The 16,204-nt window shown below is 37.6% G+C and overlaps 1 protein-coding gene across 15 annotated transcripts in view; it reads left to right on the top strand.

Annotated features, from left to right (window-relative positions):
• Positions 1–16,204, top strand: part of LOC114656263 (eukaryotic translation initiation factor 4 gamma 3-like) — a 271,004-nt gene that overhangs the window by 1,474 nt on the left and 253,326 nt on the right. The window lies entirely within an intron of this gene.

The raw sequence follows: 16,204 nt of genomic DNA, 5'->3' as shown, positions 1-16,204 counted from the left end.
TGTTGTTTAGTAATTTATACGTCAAATACAGAATGCATTGTAAAGAAAGGTCTTGCCACTTGCACAAGTGAATTAGGCTGCAGACTAGCTCAGTCTACATTTGTACTAATATACCTGAGATTGCTCTGATGAAAAATTGTCTCCAAATTTCATGTGCTTTTCTGTATGCCATCTGCAAAAAGATGGGCATGTTTATGCACTACGTGGAGGATATTCACAAAACTGGTTAAAATTTGTCACTTGATAAGCAATCGTGCTAGTGAAAAAACTAATTTGAATGTATTCTTTTAATTATAGTTGTTTAACTTACTGCATGTAGGTCTCGAAGACGTGCACGTTAGGTGGATAGGGGTTGCTAAATAGTTTTTAAGTTGTTTTGTGTCACATACAAATTATACATACAGTACAGTATGTAGATAAATGCTTAGTTGCTCAATCACAATGACTAAGCCTTTAAGAAGAGTTTAAAGGGACAATAATTGGCAGCATAGTATAGTGGTTTAGTCTTTGAATTCTAAATCCTTAGGTTTGCGTTCAAATCCTGCTGCTGGCACTGTGTGACCATGAGCAAGTTAATTCACCTGTCTATACTCCAATTGGAAAAAACAAATGAAATGTAGTCAATTGTATCTCAAATGTTTGTTGTCTTACATAAAGGTGACAACTACAGAAAATAAATATTCAAACTTTTTTATTGGGACATAAATAATAATTAAATGAATAACTTGGAAACTTTAGTGTAAGAGATTTAACAACAGGGCATCATCTACAGGTGCTGGTCATAAAATTAGAATATCATGACAAAGTTGATTTATTTCAGTAATTCCATTCAAAAAGTGAAACTTGTATATTAGATTCATTCATTACACACAGACTGATGTATTTCAAATGTTTATTTCTTTTAATGTTGATGATTATAACTGACAACTAATGAAAGTCCCAAATTCAGTATCTCGGAAAATTAGAATATTGTGAAAAGGTTCAATATTGAAGACACCTGGTGCCACACTCTAATCAGCTAATTAACTCAAAACACCTGCAAAAGCCTTTAAATGGTCTCTCAGTCTAGTTCTGTAGGCTACACAATCATGGGGAAGACTGCTGACTTGACAGTTGTCCAAAAGACGACCATTGACACCTGAAGAGGCTGGCTGTTCACAGAGCTCTGTGTCCAAGCACATTAATAGAGAGGCGAAGGGAAGGACAAGATGTGGTAGAAAAAAAGTGTACAAGCAATAGGGATAACCGCACCCTGGAGAGGATTGTGAAACAAAACCCATTCAAAAATGTGGGGGAGATTCACAAAGAGTGGACTGCAGCTGGAGTCAGTGCTTCAAGAACCACCACGCACAGACGTATGCAAGACATGGGTTTCAGCTGTCGCATTCCTTGTGTCAAGCCTCTCTTGAACAAGAGACAGCGTCCGAAGCGTCTCGCCTGAGCTAAAGACAAAAAGGACTAGACTGCTGCTGAGTGGTCCAAAGTTATGTTCTCTGACGAAAGTAAATTTTGCATTTCCTTTGGAAATCAAGGTCCCAGAGTCTGGAGGAAGAGAGGAGAGGCACAGAATCCACGTTGCGTGAGGTCCAGTGTAAAGTTTCCACAGTCAGTGATGGTTTCAGGTGCCATGTCATCTGCTGGTGTTGGTCCATTGTGTTTTCTGAGGTCCAAGGTCAACGCAGCCGTCTACCAGGAAGTTTTAGAGCACTTCATGCTTCCTGCTGCTGACGAACTTTATGGAGATGCAGATTTCATTTTTCCACAGGACCTGGCACCTGCACACAGTGCCAAAGCTACCAGTACCTGGTTTAAGGACCATGGTATCCCTGTTCTTGATTGGCCAGCAAACTCGCCTGACCACAATACCCCATAGATTTTCTATGAGGTTAAGAAGAGGAAGATGTAATACGCCAGACCCAACAATTCAGAAGAGCAGAAGGCCACTATCAGAGCAACATGGCAGTGCCACAGACTGATCGACTCCATGCCACGCCGGATTGCTGTAGTAATCCAGGCCAAAGGAGCCCCAACTAAATATTGAGTGCTGTACATGCTCATACTTTTCACGTTCATACCTTTCAGTTGGCCAACATTTCTAAAAATCCTTTTTTTGCATTGGTCTTAATTGATATTCTAATTTTCCGAGATACTGAATTTGGGACTTTCATTAGTTGTCAGTTATAAGCATCAACATTAAAAGAAATAAACATTTGAAATACATCAGTCTGTGTGTAATGAATTAATCTAATATACAAGTTTCACTTTTTGAATGGAACTACTGAAATAAATCAACTTTGTCATGATATTCTAATTTTATGACCAGCACCTGTAATTCTGGACACTTTCCTTTTTCAACATGTGAATGGACTGTGGGAAAATCTTCACCTCAGTCTGTCTGACCTGGAGCCATGTGCAGCCATGCAGTCAGTCATATGTGTAGAGGGAGTACAGTAGGGGGCTCAGATCACAGCCCTATGGAAGGCTCCTGCTATGTGTGTGGTTGTTCACTTTGCAATGGACTGGCACCCTGTCCAGTAATTGTTCTTGCCCTGTGCGCTGTGATTGCTGGGGTAAGCTCCAGTTGCCTCACAACCCTGCTCAGGATAAAATGAATTAGGAGTGTTGATAAATAGATTAACAGTTTCATTTTAAAATGATTAACTCAAGATAGAGCTTCTCCCAAAATCTATTATGCAATCAGTTTCATTTTCAAGCCCAAACGTTTTAGAAAAGCTAAAGTAATTTTAAATAATAGATGCTACCTATAAACTCCTGTTCTGTGCATCGTTTAATGCTGAATCTCTTCCTGTACCTTGGTGCATTGGGAGTTATCACTAAAAATGGTAATTGTTATACTGAAATATACTCAGAAGATTAGGTTCTAATCATGCAAAGCTAATAAGAACTTGACAGAACCCTGCATGTTAATACCAGCACTAGACTCGCTTTCATGCTTAGCTGGATGTCAGAATCTTGTTAGTAAAGTCAGAAAAATTAACAGGAGGGATACAGACTGGAGCAGGATGCGAGTGCTACACTTAGATGGCCATCAATCCTAAACCAGTCTGACCCCTAAACAGTTGTACATGAGATATGAGATGAGGGGATTGCACAGTGACAGGTGGCTGTTGTATGGTTCAATGTACGTATTCTTTATTGGTGGCTTTGCTTTCATCGATCATTTAGGGGTAGGGAAAATGTGGAAGGTATAATAAATCCTATTTCCATAGGAAGTTAATGCACATGAAAAAAATCCCCCTTATTTTTTAAGAATTCCCCGCAGGTAAATTGTTGTCCCCCCGTAATGGGAAACATTCTCAAAATGGTAGTAAATTGACCTTCTGATGGGGTGATGTTTGAGTGCAGTTATCAAGCAGCCCTGTTCAGAAGGAAGCTGAATCAGTTCCGCCAGTCGGGTTAGCTCCAGGGTTGCCAGGTCAGGTGGAATCCCCCATTTTTGTGGGGAAATCAGGTCCTGGGGAGTGGGGGGGTGGATGGGATATTTGTTTGAATAATTCAATATATCTGTGCATGTTGGTGTTGAATTATATGTGGTTCTTTATGTTGTATTTCTTCTTGTCTTTTTATATTTTAAACCTGTGTCTATGTAAGTTTATTGTTGATATACAAACCAAATGAATTTCCCTATATGGATGGTAAAGTTAAAGATGAGTTGGACCATGGGAGGAAATTCACACAGACATGGTGAGAATATGCAAACTCCACACAGGAAGCACCTGATTCTTGAACCTAAAACATGTTTTCCATTCAAAATAGGAGTAGATTTCTGAGGTATGTCCCTGCCGGTGGAAATGCTTAGTATGAGGTTTATTGAAGTTGAGAGAAAGAAATTGTTTGGGTGCGGTGCAAAGGTATGAACATTTTTTAAAGGATTATAAGAAAGGTCATCTAAATCATTCACTTGACTCATGGCACGTGTTAAGGAAATAAGGCGTTCAAAAATGAATTAATTGACGCAGTTTGTTTACCTTGTCTTGCTGTCAGTCTTCTCAGTTTTAGTGTCTAATAGTAAGTGAGATGGGATGTTGGGAATACTTACTTTTATGACGCAAAAATTAAAGTTCTACTTGAAGCATCAATGGCATTTTTTCACATACTACTATAATAAATAAAAATACAGTGCATCCGCGAAGTATTCACAGCGCATCACTTTTTCCACATTTTGTTATGTTACAGCCTTATTCCAAAATGGACTAAATTCATTTCTTTCCTCCGAATTCTACACACAACACCCCATAATGACAAAGTGAAAAAAGTTTACTTGAGATTTTTGCAAATTTATTAAAAATAAAAAAATTGAGAGAGCACATGTACAGAAGTTTTCACAGCCTTTGCCATGAAGCTCAAAATTGAGCTCAGGTGCATCCTGTTTCCCCTGAGCATCCTTGAGATGTTTCTGCAGCTTAATTGGAGTCCACCTGTGGTAAATTCAGTTGATTGGACATGATTTGGAAAGGCACACACCTGACTATATAAGGTCCCACAGTTGACAGTTCATGTCAGAGCACAAACCAAGCATGAAGTCAAAGGAATTGTCTGTAGACCTCCGAGACAGGATTGTCTCGAGGCATAAATCTGGGGAAGGTTATAGAAAAATTTCTGCTGCTTTGAAGGTCCCAATGAGCACAGTGGCCTCCATCATCCGTAAGTGGAAGAAGTTCGAAACCACCAGGACTCTTCCTAGAGCTGGCCGGTCATCTAAACTGAGTGATCGATGGAGAAGGGCCTTAGTCAGGGAGGTTACCAAGAACCCGATGGTCACTCTGTCAGAGGTCCTCTGTGGAGAGAGGGGAACCTTCCAGAAGGACAACCATCACTGCAGCAATCCACCAATCGGGCCTGTATGGTAGAGTGGCCAGACAGAAGCTACTCCTTAGTAAAAGGCACCTGAAGGACTGTCAGACCATGAGAAAGAAAATTCTCTGGTCTGAAGAGACAAAGATTGAACTCTTTGGTGTGAATGCCAGGCGTCACGTTTGGAGGAAATCAGGCATCGCTCATCACCAGGCCAATACCATCCCTACAGTGAAGCATAGTGGTGGCAGCATCATGCTGTGGGGATGTTTTTCAGCGGCAGGGACTGGGAGACTAGTCAGGATAAAGGGATAGATGACTGCAGCAATGTACAGAGATATTCTGGATGAAAACCTGCTCCAGAGAGCTCTTGACCTCAGACTGGGGCGACAGTTCATCTTTCAGCAGGACAACGACCCTAAGCACACAGCCAAGATGTCAAAGGAGTGGCTTCAGGACAACTCTGTGAATGTCCTTGAGTGGCCCAGCCAGAGCCCAGACTTGAATCCGATTTGAACATCTCTGGAGAGATCTTAAAATGGCTGTGCACCGATGCTTCCCATCCAACCTGATGGAGCTTGAGAGGTGCTGCAAAGAGGAATGGGCGAAACTGGCCAAGGATAGGTGTGCCAAGCTTGTGGCATCATATTCAAAAAGACTTCAGGCTGTAATTGCTGCCAAAGGTGCATCGACAAAGTATTGAGCAAAGGCTGTGAATACTTATGTACATGTGACTTCTCAGTTTTTTTATTTTTAATAAATGTGCAAAAACTTCAAGTAAACTTTTTACACGTTGTCATTATGGGGTGTTGTGTGTAGAATTCTGAGGTAAAAAATGAATTTAATCCATTTTGGAATAAGGCTGTAACATAACAAAATGTGGAAAAAGTGATGCGCTGTGAATACTTTCTGTATGCACTGTATGTTAAATAGCAGGTGGAATATCATTCGCAACAGAATTTATTCTTGGGTCAACTTGGCTAATTTTACTGCACAATCATGTGGCGATACATCACGAACATGTCAGTGATCCAAAGTTTAAGAAACACTTAACTGTTATAATGGAAGGTCTTGTCTTTTGTACAAGTAAACCATGTTGCCTGAGCTAGTTAACTAGCTAGCTCAGTTACACTTGTACAAAAATATTTTTAAATTATGCTCATGAAAATCATTTTGAGCTTTCAAGTGCATTATTGTATGCCATCTGCAAAAGAGTGCCATGTTTTTGCACTGCTTTTGGAATGTTCACAAATGATGAGCACCTTTTGTTATCCATGACATAATTTAACCTGTTACTTGATCAATAGTCATGCTAATGAATAAGCTCAGGGAATGTCTTCTTTAATGAAATTAACTTATTGCATATAGATCGCTCATAGGACATAGTCTAAAGACATGCAGGTTAGATGAATTGGCATTGCTAAATTGATCTGTGGGTATGTTTGCCTGTATGTCATTGTGCGATGGAATGGCATCCTGTCCAGGTATTGTTTCTGCTTTGAGCCTGATGACTGATGGGATAGGCTTCAACATTTCAGTGACTCTACCTTGGTTAAGCACGTTAGAAAGATGGATGGAAGTAGCACTCTAAATATGTAAATGCAGTGTTCTTTGCGCAGATATGAACAGTTTGTTTTTAAAAGTTAATAATTAAAGATCGTCCAAGCAATTTGAGAAAAAACAAAATCAATCATATAAATAATACACTGTTTGTAAACTTTTGTTCTGTAGTATATTTACTCCTGAATCTCTGCCTGTACCTTGATGCTTTGGAAGTTATTACAAATGGTAATTATTCTACTGAAATACATGCAAAAGATATGATTCTAATCAAAGCTAAGACAACAACATCACAGAAATCCATTCACTGATACCAGTCCTAGCTTTGCTTTCTTGCTTAGCTTGAACTCTGAATCTTTGTAAAATTAGAAAAAGTAACGGGAAGTAAAAGCTGGGGTGGAATAAGAATGCTGTTGTCAGATGGCCATCAATCCCAGACCGCTGTGCCTTTAACCAATTATACATATAAGCTTTGAGATGAGTGGATGGAGCAACGACAGGTAGATTTTTCAATGTTCAGTATGTTGGTAATTGTTGCATGAAGCTTTAATCGAGCAGTGGTGGGTGTAGAAAATGTGGAATGCATGAAATCCTATTTCCAATGGAAGACATACCCCCAAACCTGTGTTATATTTTTGACTTCCCATATCTTCCTTTAGCTTTGGAAGTACAATATGCAGCTAAAGCAATGCAGCCTTCTCAGACGATATTAGAATAAAGTATTTGAAGAGTGTCTAAACCAGGGAAGCCCTACTCGTTAGGATCTAAGGGCTATTGTCAGTAATAATTGATACTTATAAATATTTGCTATATGTCATTAATTACAATAGGTGGAAATTGCTGTGCATTCTTTAAACAATTTGTAATAATTAGTCAGTGTCAGCTGGTAACTGTCCTGACAAAACTGGATGAAAGGTGTCTTGGATGTGATAGGCAGTGTGATATTGTGGTTAAGGCTTTGGACTTCAAGCCCTGAGGTGGTGGGTTTAAATCCTTTTGCTGACTCTGTGTGACAGTGAGCATGTCACTTCACCTGCCTGTGCTCCCATTGGAAAAACAAAAAAAATGTAACCAGCTGCATGTCAAATGTTGTAAGTTGAAAGGCATTAGCCAAATAAGTAAATATAAATGTGAAGGTAGATAAAACTTTGTCACCAGGGGGAAATTTGGCCTTTTAGAAAAGCTCGGTAAACATATATACCCCAGAATGACTAAAAAGAAAGCCAACTTCTGACTTCGCAGTCACAGACACAGAGAGACATTATGCAGATGTATTGCTGTTGGTATGAAAGAGCTCCAGTAGCGTTTCTGCTGAATAATTAATTGTCTGTAAGTACCCTGTGTTAGTGTATCAGAGAGAGCATATAGATGGATGTAGATATTCAGTCTGTTGCCATTTCCCCAGCACACCACTGCATAGAAAAATATACTGGCCACTACAGCCTTCTAGGAAACATGCAACAGTGACCTGCATATACCAATATAAAGCATTGTTCATAATGTTACTCAGTTTTGTCTTCATTATCTCATTTGTTACTAACTCCAGAGGTCCAGAGCATGTTCCAACCTGTCTGTTTAATTAGGTTGTTGATTCAGTAGGCCTCTAGTGAAGTGATGTTAGTGCCCCAACACACCACAGCATAGAAAAATCACACAGTCCATCACAGAGTTGTAGAGTATGTGAAGGATGTCACTTCCCATATTAAAGGAATGCCTTCTTTTAAGATAAAAATTGTCTCCTCTGCCCTCCGCTTAGGCCCTTGCATAAATCACAGCAGTGGAGTGAATTATCTCGTTTCACACTAGATGTAATGATACAGGTGAATTAAAAAGAGAATAAAGATTTTATGCATGTAGCAATCCATCCACTTTCAGACACACTTCAGGTGGGGCAGCATTCGTTCACAGGGCATAACTGCTCATCTGGACCCAATTTTGAATCACTAGTATTTAAGATTTGAAAGACAAAACCCACAGGAAGAGTGGGAAAATTTCACAGAAACTGGCTGTGCCAGAATTCAAGGGCATTCTCCTGAAACTGTGAGGCAGCAGCATTAACTGTCCCCAGTAACAGCATACACTTTCACAAAAATTTACAGAACAATCAAATTCTTGGGGGGAAAAAACTCCTGAACATGGAAATTGTAAAATTGTTGTATAAGTCAAAATGGTAGATACTTGAGGATGCTTACACGAGACCTTGTTTTAAGAATAATAAAACTGATAGAAACGTAAGGGCATTTTTGATAGGTAGTGCTACAACACCACAGGAAAAAACAAAATAATAGGTGAGTTAAAACTGGGTTAAATTGGGTTTTTGATGGTGCATGATGTTAATAAACTTTATGGTTCTTTTTCTCTTGAAGTGTCACTAATCACAGTAGTTTCGAAGTAGGTTCTTGACCAAAGGGATACAGAGTGAGATCACACCATAAACACACAGTGTAACTGAAAATACTTCCTCCTTGTAGCTGTGCATCATGTTTTAAAGACAGTGGTGGCAAGAGTGGTGAAAACCTTCACATTACTTCTGGTTAGCCTTTCCAGCCACAACTTGATAATAGGTTAGAGTTGGGCTGAAGATTGGATCAGCAGGTTTTTATTACTGACTCTCATGTCACGTCTCCTGCCTGTGTTGTAATACATTGTTTGTTTCAATCTTTTTTTTTTTTTTTGTATAGGGTTCAACTAACTACAGTTTTCTTTGCCTCCAGCAGCCTCTTGCATGTGTATCGGGGTGACATCCTAGCATGGAAATATACATCACATAAAAAAGATCAATGACATTTTAAGGCAGGTAATTATACTTGAGGTCTGAAATATTGTACTTGACCTACATATCAAGCACTTGCCAGTTAATGTGAAATGTGATCTTGTCTTCTTGCATCTGATACTCCTAGGGGTGAAGGTTTTGTTATATTATTGGTAAAGTTGTTACATGTGCAGTTTTATTTTTGTGGCTAATGGATACTGTATTTGTCATATAGCTGTTAGATGTGTGATCGTGATTTGTCAACATTGTAATATCAAAGACTACTATTAAAAAAAAAAAAAATTTCATACAATTGAACGTGTTTGTGACAGGTTTGTCACAAATAATGTAAATGATAATATGCATGTTACATAAGCAATTTACTTATGATAAAATGTTTTGTTGAGTCATACTAACAACAGATTCTCAGTGTTATGTTTCACATTTGCTTTTTTAACATTACAAGTTTTTTTTTTCTGTGTGCTTATTCATTAAAGTAACCTAAGAAGGTGTTAGGGTACTGTGTAGTTTTTGTCAGATTTCACTATTTCCAAAAAAAGTTGCCATTTTTCAAAAAAAATGGTTGAGTTCACCGTATCATCTACTTTGAAACTTACAGGAGGTGGGGCAAAATGCCATCCATTACATCCTGCAGACTGCTTGAATATCCTAAATTGGAATTTGTACATTCATAGACATTTAATTCTAACAATAGGTGATTAAATATTAACTTGTTAAAATTAGCTGTAAAACAAATCATGACAAAACTCGATATACAAAGGTATAAGAGTAAAGTAAATGTGTATGATGAGATATGACATTGGATGGGTATTTTTGATGGGGGTAGGTTAAGTTTTGTATCAGATTAAAAAAAAATGTTTGGTATCATATTAGCATACACCATTGTAAATGTCCTGATGAGCTTATCCTTGTATCTATATATGGCTCATGGATAACACTTTAGATTTCACAAATTTGAATGTCACTCTTATATTCCCAAGCATCACATAAAGCTGTGCAGCAGGCAGAGTGCAGTAAAAAACATGCACCAGAAACTCCAATTTGGACAACGCATATAAATAATAGATTTTAAGGCTGATGCAGATGGCCAAGAATGTTACTTGGTCTAGAGCAATCTCGAGAGCAAAAGTAGAGAGTATGGTATATCTGTAGTATATCTGTTTCAGATGCATTGGTCAACGTCAACGATTTGTTGCCAAAGCTTGTATATAAACTCTTACTTCAAGGATAGCAATGTTATTTTGCTATTGGCAGAGATTTTTTTTCCTCCTTCTGGGCTGAGGAGTTGAGTTTTTAAGATTTTTAGCCCAATGTTATTGATTGAGTTTAATTGCAGTGTTCTTGAGTAGGATTCAGAGGTTTGTCTCTCACCCCCAAATGTTTCAGTCTTATTGCCAAATTGAGGTCCTAGTGGACTGTCAGTAGCTCTCTCAGAGAGTTGAATGAACTAAGTATTCCGAATTAGCTCAGCCCAACCTGTCAGATTAACTGATTAAGTTTTATTTTCTCTTCACAGAAGATTCACTTTGGATTTTGAATTATGTGTGTATGCAGTTGTTCCTGTCTGGTTAATGACAGATTTGAAATGATGTACACCAGTTTTTCCCAGTGTTCATTATCAGGCCCTACCTTGTCTACCTGGCTTCACTGTCGCACGTCTCAGTGAGTGCTGTACCCATTAAATTGATTTTCTTGTTCATGTGGGAGATTTTGTTTTCTTAAAGATGTCATTGAAAAGTCAGCTGGCAGCTCGTCAGTAAATTTTAGCAGTGGGCAGTCTGCTCGGGTTCACATAGTAACATCTGGTTTTGGGCTACACTGCATGAGTCAGGCAATTTATTTTCCATGTCTTTGTTTAAAAAAAAAAAAAAGTAGTATGCATGAAAGCATGGATTAAGATGCATGAAATTTACATTTTTCAAACTTTTAGTGTATAGGATTTTGTTGTTTTTATGCTAGGATGTTGTCAAGTAAGTAATTTGATATGAAATCTATTTCAAAGGTGAGAGAATTTGTCCAAGATAAAATGATGTTGAAAACCTCACTTCTTTCATTACTTGGTACACAGTCATGTGAAAAAGTAATTTTACCCCATGGAAATTGATTTTTTTTTTTCAGCATATCTAAATACACAAGCATTAGATTTTCATGCAAACTGTGCCTACAGATAAAAGGTGCTATATTTGGACAAATGACACATACACTTGACATGTTTGTATTTATTTTCATAATCTAAATTAACTATGCAGATTTGTAATGTGGAAAAAGTAAGTACAGTACTTCCCTACGTTTATCAGCACTTCAAATCCATTTTTTACATGGCTGTAGCTCTTGAGAATCCTCAAGGACCGCTTATGGACACACAAACAGTAAAATTACACTTTTGACCTCATAAGGTGCTCCCACATGGATATGAGTGAACCAGTAATGAGAGACTTGAGGGGGAAATGCATAAAAGTCCACTGCTAACTCTCAGTGGTTTCTTTTAGAAACACTATATAGAAAATATATAGAAGTGTACAGACTGCGAATGAAGAGACCACGCTTCATTTAACAAAATAGGAGGCTGTAAGTTCAATAATCTCTTAACCTGCTTCACAGCCACTGTTTTCATGGGCAGTGAACCATTCAGTGGAGGCTACATTTTTGCAACTTTTGGAAATACAAAAAAGTTATTTTTGATTTCTTGGTATTTCATATGTAACAGTTTTTCACATTCCTAATCATAGTATGACACAATATTTTCAAACCTATTCATTCCAATTCAGAGTTGAAGGGGACAGGAACCTATCCCAGCTGCATCAGGCAAAAGGAAGGAACCAGCTCCAATGCAAGTCTATTCACGCACATACCCGCTTTTACATTGGGCAAATTCTAAAACAGAAATTACCAACACGTTTAATACTTAGACTTGGCACTTGATGTCAGTTTTTGCATATTTTTTCATAACTTTCAGAATCTCTAGCTGTTTGTATGAATAAGCAGATCCCAGTATATTGTAGGATAACCTGAACATTTTCTTGTTTCTTCTCTCTTCAGAAGAAACACTTGGGTTCAGAACCTTGTCAAGAAAAACTCAAGGTTTTGTTCCGTAAGACAATGAAAACAACTAATGTGTTTTGAAACTCAGAATTGAAGTAATAGGTGATTCGTTGTTCCAGAGGAAATTGTAATGGTTTCTTGAAATGAAAAGTGACTTCATTTTTCTAATCACATTTTTAAAGTTATATATATATATATATAATGCTGCGGTGGGTTGGCACCCTGCCCGGGATTGGTTCCTGCCTTGTGCCCTGTGTTGGCTGGGATTGGCTCCAGCAGACCCCCCGTGACCCTGTGTTCGGATTCAGCGGGTTGGCAAATGGATGGATGGATATATATAATGCAGTGTTCCCATTGCTGTTAGTTTAGACTTTCAGTGTTAGCCAGTGTTAAACCACCAGAATAAGCAAGTTTGGAAATTGAAACAGAGGTCATTATGTTGCTGTAGTTTTCTGTTTTTCGTTTTCTAATTGCAAATTACAGTTAATCGAGCAGAACAACCTGCTCTAGAAGAAGAGTGTCAGGGAAATGTTCATTTAGGTGTCCCAATTGAGATTACTTTCCATACCAGTAACATTTGGGTGTTTTATTTACAGAATAGATCTTTTTTCAGCTTTTCATAAAAGTATGGTATAATTTTGCCAGCTTCTCTCCTTGGGATAGTTCTATTGTTTTGTGGTTTTCATAAGAGGTTTTCTTGTGGATGCTGAGCGAGTTCACTGTGGCTTTTTTTTTTTTTAGTTTGTGAGTCTGACGAAATGTGAATTTTCACCAAATTGTTCATGATTGACAGAGCTTTAGCACATTTTTGTCTAGGATTTTTGGGTACTTTGCATTTCGTTGGTCCAATAAGTTTTACCACACTGGGCACCATAATGTATAGTCAGGCTGCTTGGATCATACAAAATTGGTTGTTGAGCTATGCTGGACTTGGTCAGCACTAAAAGCTTTATTTATTTATTTATTTTTTTTTAAATACAGTAGTCTAATTTTGTTTTTCTCAGAGGAAGCCCACAAAGACAGATGCATTTACTCTGAAACAGTGAATCATGCTGCACTGATTTCATACATAGACACAAATTTCATTGGGGTTCCCACTATGCTCAAGTATTCTAAAAGCCTCATATGTATTGTCACCTATGATAAAGATGAGCATAAGAATCTTCTACACATTCTGAGCTATAATAATTTAACAGATGGAATATATTTTAAGATTGTTTCTGTAGAATCGAGCAAAGTAACAAAATATACATTTCAGAAATTATTACAGTTTTTGGTTTCAGTAATTTGCATGACAACCAAATAATTGAAAGTGTTAATTTCTTCATAGACTGTCATTGTAGATGCTTGATTGTGTACTTCTGGACTACTATCTAAAGTTCTTATCAAAGTCTTGCTGTTCAAGTCCAAAGATGGAAGTGATCACTGCAGTATGCTGATTTTGCAGTCAGATACCTATTGTTATATGGATGTTTATCTGGTGTTTACATCAGCGTTTTACCTAATGATTCACCTATAGCCAGTTTTCAACTTCTTGAATAGTGTAGAATGATGTTTGGGTATAATGTCTTGGGGCTTGGTAGAGTTGATGCTTTTAATTTTTACATATGTCCAAAGACCAACAGAACCGATCCACGCATTGTTGATTTATGTCTCATAGCACCATGTAGCTGTGCTGTTTAGGTAATTCTAGGTGTGTATGTTGGTTGGCTACTCCCAGTAAAGGTTTTTCTTTTCATTCATTTTGTGGCAGTCCTTATATCATCTTCGTATAAAACACAGTACTAAACTGTATACTCTGTTATCAAAATGCAGGTTTTATCATTTTTTAGCAATGTAGCCCAGTCATATTTTTTGTTTCTTGAACCATCTTCCTCTGTGAGTGACAGCAAAGTACATTTGAGTCCTCTATTTGGCAAATTTACTACTTTGCCAGTGGATATTTTTTAATTATTGGCCTACTTGTCATGTAGCTTATTTTCACACATGATGCCACTTTCTGTATGTAATAGTCAACCCCATTGTTTAAATTTGAGATTTTTACTCTATCCTCATAGTATTATTAAATGATACAAAGATATGCATGTTACAGAAAGTCATAGAAGGCTACAAAGCACACTAACATCCTCAGCCTGCTATATCTATCTTCCGTTTTTATGCAGATATTTTCCTCTTAGGCCCTGTATTTTCTTTGAAAATTTTCAATTTTTTCTCGATCCCGTTTTAGTAGCTACATGTTGTGTTAATTTACAGTTACACTGTAAATATTCTGAATTATTTTGCTGAAAACGTTAGGCTATATAATGAACTGCCAGGGTGAATAATCTTTCATTATTAGTGAAGTACAGGTACAAGTATCAACAGCTACTGTATAAATATTTTATTTGTAACGATGAACTGCTTACCCTTTATCTCTATGTGGAGTTTATGTCATATTTTTCCATCTTATCCCACCCAGAGGTAGTATGCTTTGTTTCCAGTCATATCACTAGTTTAATTCACTATCACAATACTGTGTGTGTCTCATAAGAGTGGTGCTATATTTATCATAGCAATTGTGCTATTGAGGATCTAGTAAAAACATTATTGAAAATTAACAAATGACTTTGGCACAGCTTTGGTAAAACTTTGATAAAATGTTGGTAATACCCTGGCATTCAGTTCTCTTTATCAGAAATTCCAGTTGGGTATTTGTTGAATGTGTATGCGTTTAATGGTCTAATTTGTGCTCTAAGACACTGTGAAAAATATTATGTAAAAAACATTAAGCCTAGGTATCAAGCAACAGTTTTCATGTTTTCATCTATTTCATTAGCAGGTCATCTCCTGTCCATGGTCAAGTTCGTAAAGAGCAAAGCTAACATCAATGATCAGTTTGTAATCTGTAATATTAATGGGGTTTTGCTAACTTTTGTTGAATTTTGGCACAGCTTACAGCTGAGATTTTCTTTTGGATGTTAAAAGGGTGTTTGTGTGATTAGAGTTCTAATGTTTTATTATTCAAGTAAGAGTGCCAAATATGATCCCTGTCAAAGGCTAAAAGAGCTGCTACTGGGCAGAACTTGAGGAATAGAAATACAGTGTGGACACCCTGGTGATGGCAAACTGATATATTTGTTTAGGATGAGTTCATCTCTCATTTCTGTATCTTCAGAAAGGGCTTAGACATAATTGAGTATGGGAGACTGTCAATGACAGTTTATAAATCAAGGTCTGAGGAGCATCAGCGTAAAAAGAGGAAAAGAAATAGAGTGGGGTGGTTTTGTCAAGATGATGCTTTAGAAGGTAATCCAAGCTTGAAGTAAGAAAGTAGGGAAGCCTGCATCTGATGTCTTTGTCCCTTAAGCATGGAGGGAGGCATGTTTTATGGTAGTGTGTTATCCTGCTCCTTTTGCTGTTCAGAGAGGGATTGCTGAGCACACTCCCAGATAAGAAGAGGATTATCAGGAAAAAGTTTATACTGGCCAGAATAAAGTTTGGTGGGGTGTTTTCGAATACTATTTTGAGATGTTCTGGAACTTTTAATGGCTCTCTTTGGCAACAAAAGGTATAACGCAGGCAAGATATGGCTAAGGACAACTGTGCAGGTCTTGGAATGTTAAATGTAATGTTGCATTGTTCATAATGTGAGTTATCCCTTTTGTCCATTTGTCCGTGTGAAACAACTTGGCCCCCAGTGAACCAAATTTGCTGAAATGTGGCACAATTTTTCTTCAAGTACATGTATTATTTCTTTCAAAGTCACATGGTTCAAGTCACCACATATTATAACTGCAGGGTCAGAATGAGTCATCATTAAAATGTTGGTGTTACAGTGAACTGTTTCTGTTGCTGAGTCACCATTTGCAGAGGGAGGAATATAAACATTAGATAGAAGTTTTTGTCCCCAGGTGGAAATTTGGCATTTTACAGAGGCTCGTTAAATAAATACATACATACATACATAGTGTGTGTGTGTACATATTTGACTATGGTCTGAACACACGCCAGACTAAAAAGGAAGAAAATTTAAAA

This window comes from Erpetoichthys calabaricus, chromosome 8 (genome assembly GCF_900747795.2).
Source record: "Erpetoichthys calabaricus chromosome 8, fErpCal1.3, whole genome shotgun sequence".
Classification (NCBI taxonomy): Eukaryota; Metazoa; Chordata; class Cladistia; order Polypteriformes; family Polypteridae; genus Erpetoichthys; species Erpetoichthys calabaricus.
This window is presented reverse-complemented; position numbering and strand designations above follow the sequence as displayed.